This window comes from Erinaceus europaeus, chromosome 1 (genome assembly GCF_950295315.1).
Source record: "Erinaceus europaeus chromosome 1, mEriEur2.1, whole genome shotgun sequence".
Lineage (NCBI taxonomy): Eukaryota > Metazoa > Chordata > Mammalia > Eulipotyphla > Erinaceidae > Erinaceus > Erinaceus europaeus.
Window position 1 is genome coordinate 181853321 of NC_080162.1, and position 6000 is coordinate 181859320.

A 6000-nucleotide genomic window follows, 5' to 3' on the forward strand; every position below is an offset into this window, starting at 1 on the left:
CAGTCATCTGTCAATGGGCATTAACATTGACTCCATATTTTTTTTTATTGTGAACAGTGAAACTTTGAACATAGAAATACATATACCCTTTCAAATATTTTCACATCCTTTGGATAAATTCCCAGGAGTAGTAGTGCAGGATTGTAAGGGAGTTCCAGTTTTTTTAAAGCATCTCTGTACCGCTTTCCATAGGGCTGAGCCAGTTTGTATCCCACCGAGAGTGAATCAGAGTTCCTTTTGCTCCACATTCTCATCAGTGATTATTTTTTCCAATCTTTTGGATGTAGGCCATTCTCACAGGTGTGAAATATTTCACTGTGGTTATAATTTGCATTTTCTTAAAAATAAATGATGTTAAACATTTTTTTCCATATGTGTGTGGGCCATATATCTTTTTGGAGAAGTATGAGTTCATATTCCTTGCTCACTTTTCTTATTGAGTTGTTTGTCTTTTTTTGTTATTGAATTGTACCATTTCTTTATACTACAGATCTCAACTCTTTTTTGGATGGGTAGTGTATAAATATTTTCTCCCATTTGATAGGTTGCCTTTTCATTTTTGTGGTAGCTTGTCTTTTTCTTTGTAAGAACTTCCTAATGTGATGTCCTTCCATTGTTCATTCTTTAATTTCCCTGGCCAATAGGGTTAAATCTCCAAATAAATCTCTAATGTCAAGATCCTGGGGTGTATCACCAATGTTTTCTTCTATGTATTTTATGTTTTGGGTTTTAGTATCCAACAGTAGGTGTTCCCAAAATGAGAGTCATTAGCCAGAATTCAGGGGCCAGGATAGATCACCCCATAAAACACATATCCTACCATACATGAGGCCCTGGGCTCAAGCCTTGACAGTACATGTGAGAACCGTATAGAGCACTGGAGAAGAAGCTGGTTGAGTACTCGGGTCTGTTCTCTCCCTGGATCTCTCTTGCTCTCTCTCTCTCTCTTTCTCTCTGAAATAAAGAATGAAAAAAAAAATTGGGAGGCCCTTTGTATCATGCGTGTGTGAGACCCCTAGGTTCATTCACCAACTCACATTATAACGAGCAGGGATTGGGGTGGAGATTCAGGTATTTTCACAGATTCTCAGTAGGAAATTGGAGACAACTGAGTAAACATAACTTGTAATGTCAGCAGTGAAACCAGTGTCCTTTGCGTGGCTGACACTGAAGCCACACAGAAAACCCCATTGTATGCAGTGCCACCTTTAAAGCTGCTAAGTATAACTGGTTTTCCTCACCTTGAATTGTACTGGTCACTTTCAAGTGTGAAGATAGACCACAGAGTGAATTTAAAGAGGTTTATACTGGAACTGCAACATTACAGTATTTAGGCTGCCAGCAAACGGATACTTTGAATAACCAGATGTATTAAATGATAACTTCTATGTGAATCCAAAGTCCTTGGAGTATTAAAAGAGGTATAATTTCTCCCCCAAGACAATTTTAAAACAATAAATACTGAAGAAAAATTTCAGAAGAAAAAGTTTTCAGTGGAAGCTTCAATTATTTTGATTAAAAAGATCAGTAGGTGAAAAGTCAAGAAATAGGAACTGTAAGGGAAACACAAAAAGTGAAACCTGGACTGGGCACAGTGTATCGCAGCAAACTAAAGGACTCTGGGGGAGGAGAAGAAGTAGGAGGTGGAATAGAGTGGTGGGGACCCAGTACTTGATAGTTGAGAAGTATTTGCAGACACTTTCCATGGAGAGATAAGAGGTAATGCTCATGTGTCAACAACTATCCCCCCCCAATAAAATGATTTGAGGAAAAATGACAGCACACAATGTATAGCTACTTACCAGAGGAAACTAAGTGTACATGTGTGACAACATGTAATATTGTAATATTTTCCCTAATAAAGTCACCTAAATAACAACAAAAAGAACTGACACAGAAGAGAAAGAAAAATATTATGATGGCTCATGGACAGAAAGGGTCTGAGCGATATGTCAGTACCAACACTATCCAGAAGGAAGGCTTTGTTTGCCCCTTCCAAACAATCTTGTAAAAATTTAATTCTGGGGAAAGGCAGTGGTGCACCCGATTAAACACACATATTCCCAAGCACAAGGACCTGGGTTCAAAACCCTTCTCTTTACCTGAAGAGGGTCAGCTTCATAAGCAGTGAATCAGGTCTGCAGGTATCTGTCTTTCCCCCTTTCTATCTCCCAGTCCTCTCTTAATTTCTTTCTATCCTATCTACTAAAAATTAGAAAGAAAAGAGAAAAAAAAAATGGCCACCAGGAGTGGTGGATTCATAGTGCTGGCACCAAACCCCAGCAGTAACCCTGACAGCAGTAAAAATATTAATTTTGAAATAATACCAAAGCTTAGGAATCTGAGAATAACAACCCCGCTGACTCTTAGAACTCATAATTCTCATCAAGACCTAGAGGCATATCTGAGACAAAGTAGGCTCTTCAACTAAGGACTTCCACAGGAGAGAAAAATATAGTGGGGCAGGTGTCAAGTGACTCCTCAAAAAAGCAACTGCTTTTCTGTCTGAATCAACTCAGTAATAGCAAAGATACTACAGATCAGTTCAGAAGAGGATGCTTTGCTCACATAGATCACTGATTCCGTCTGAGCAAACCATAGTGAAAAGACCTCAGGAGTTGGGATTTAAGAGAGAAGACACCTTCACTTTCAGAACACCTTAGGTAAACACAAACTCCTTCACAGCCGGACAAATCTGCTTTCTAATCTTTTTATTTAGTTACTGTTGGATAGAGACAGAGATAAATTAAGAGGGAAACAGACATAGGGAAAGAGACAGACATCTGCAGCTCTTCTTCACCACGTGAAGCTTTTCCCCTGCAGGTGGGGACCAGGGGCTCCAACCTGGAGTGTTGTGCACTATAATGTATGCACTTAACTAGGTGTGCCACCGCCTGGTCCCCAACCTCACAAATCTGTATGTACCAAGTTAACCATGACACTGAACAGTGGCCCCCCACTCTTGAGATACAGGTTAGATGCGATGAAGAAGTGAAAACATTAAGTGAAGCAGCACTATCAGTCAAGGAATTCAACATCTCCTGCAGCCCAGCAGCTTTTTCAGAGGCAGCTTAAACCCTGGAAAGTTTTACCTTTCTAATGAAAGCCTGCTCCAGAAACCAGAAGTCCCAGAGAACTGAAAATCTGACTTGCCTTTAAAAATGTGCATTTTATTTTTAATTTAAATTTTTTAATTATCTTTATTTATTCAATAGAGATAGAAATCAAGAGAGAAAGGGGGAGATAGAAAGGGAGAGAGGGAGAGAGACCCCTGAAATCTTATTGATAGACACTGGAGACAACATCAGTCACTATTCTTGAATGTGGAGAGGGGTTTTCTTCAAATGCAAACCCCAGCCCCTTCAGGATTATAAATTGAGAGGCAGAATATATCTCTCCTTTTTATAATATTTTTAATTTATTATTGGATAGACATAGAGAAATTGAGTGAGGTGGGGGAGCTAGAGAGGGACAGGGACAGAGACACCTGCAGCGCTGCTTCACCACTTGTGAAGCTTTCCTCCTGCAGGTGGGGACCAGGGACTTGAACCTGGGTCCTTGCTCACTGTAGTATGTATGCTTAACCAGGTGCACTACCGCCTGACCAAATGTGCACTTTGTAATGACTGACACTTTGAAATGTCCCCGACCATGAATTTGATAAAATAAATATCTGGGTTACAGAATTTTTCTTTTTATAATTTTTTTAAATTTTCTTTATTTTATCTGATAGAACAGAGAGAAATTGAGAGGGAGGGGAAGATAGGAAGAGGGAGAGAGAAGATACCTGCAGCCTTGCTTCACCACTCATGAAGCTTTCTCCCTGCAGTTAGGGGTCAAGGATTTGAACCCAGGTCATTTGTGCATGGTAATACATGCACTTAGTTAGGTGCGTCACCACCCAGCCCCCTAAAATAAGTATCTGTTTATCCACATATTGAAACATGGGAATTGTACTGTGCTCAAAGATAGAACCCATTCTGTGGCCGTTAGAACATTGCCATCTACTGGTCTGATCCATCATTACACCCCAATTCACTCTACCATCCTATAATTGAGATGCTGAACCACCATGTTGCAGAAAGAATTCAGTCCAAGCTGGGAAGTAACAATTTCAGTAAATGAGGAGTCAGAAGATTAAGAATTTTGGAACCTTCCATACACTGGAGAATGACAGTCCACAGAACTTACCATACCTTTGAAATACAGAATATGTTAAATTAATAATATGAGGTGTTTAGTACAGTTAATAATTATCTACATATTTAGTGATAAAATGCCAGTGAGGATAGAAACTAAAATTTTATTAAATATTTTGAGGTATGTTCAATACCACGATTTTAATTGCTAGTGTTTATCATAAGAGGCATCAAAATCCAGGACTTTTCTTGTCATTGCTTGGGTTTTGTTTTGTGGTGCCTGGGCTTTAGGTATGCACAGTTTCACTGGCTCTTAGTGGAAAACGTCATTCTTTTCATGTCAGAGAGAGGCAAAAGGGACACACAGCCATAAGACTACTAACTGAAGCGATATGCCTGCAAGGGGAGATCCCTAAGCAGCTGAGCTAACCCTCCAAACAAATTGTTACTTCAGTGATACCTGCAGGGCTTCACTAGTGTTTGAATATGGAGATTCAATGAGGGAAAACTGATAACTGAATTACTGAAGCTAGTTTTCTTAAAGGTCAGTAAACAATGGCCAAATTCCAATTTGCAAATGAATAAAATAGGATGCAAAATGTGCAAAGTTGTTTAAAGTAGTCATTCTGTTCTGCTTTTAGATTTTAAAGTCTTTAAACTTCAAATACATACTACTAACAGCAAAATTTCCAAGTCAGACTTTCTGCTTCCTACTTGGGTAAAATGTGCCCTAAGAGTCAAACACTTACTTGCTTATAAAGAGTTCTGGGGTGGGAATCAAGGTGGATGTTTTGTTTGAACTATTCTGAATGGCAATAGGAAAAAAAGTAAGTAGAATTGTTAGTTTTCATTAATTGCTAATATTTACTTTTAGTTATTTTAAGAAACTATCATGGAGCCCAGTGGTGGTGCACCCAGTTAAGTGCACATATCACCATGTACAAGGACACCGGTTTAAGTCCTGTTCCCCACTTCCAGGGGAAACACTTCAGGAGCAAAGAAGCAGGTCTTTAGGTGTCCATCTTTCTCTCCCCCTCTCTACCTACCCTATTCCTCTCAATTTCTCTCTGCCCTATCAAATAAAATAGAAAAGGGGAAAAAGCCAGCAGGAGCAGTGGATTTGTAGTGCCTGCACTGAGCCCCAAGGGATACCTTCATGGCAAAAACAAACAAAAAAAAAAAGAAAGAAAAAGAAAGAAAGAAGGAAAGAAAAAAAGAAACTAGAAACTATCACATCACAAGAATGTAATACACACCACAGTATCAAAACTAGTAATTAGTGACAGAATTTAAGGTGACAAGAATTTATATCTATGTAATTATACTTCTGTAAATTACAGGATTAGCAAAAGGAACTTCACACAGAAAACTCAAGGGGGAAATATCTAATTAGGTAAAAATACTGCTTTTTCTGATAAGGATTTTGATCTGTAAGGAAGTCATGTGTGACTGACCCTCTTCCTTCAAATGTTATCAAAATACATCGTGCTGTGACGGGTAGAAATGAATGATGAGTAGAGATGTCACAGGAGAATCTTATCACCTCTCCATTGGCTTAGTCCCAGCTCTCCATTCATGAACTGGGAGACTCATAAAGGTTATCAAAACACAGTCACCAGGAGAGAAGAGTGTTTAGGCAGGTCATCCAGCAGTTAGCAGCTGCTGGAGTAACACAGATGCCAAAGTTAGGTTCCCAAATTAGACAAAGCCTGGTCACAAAGAAGTCTGTAGTAGGTTGCAAGGCGTATAAGGTCTCAAAATATCTCCTACCACTTTGTAGTCTTTCCTGCTCACCTTGGCTAGGCTAGTCTCTTTTTATCCCAGTCCACCACCACCCCCCCCACTGGTATTCTTCGTGTTG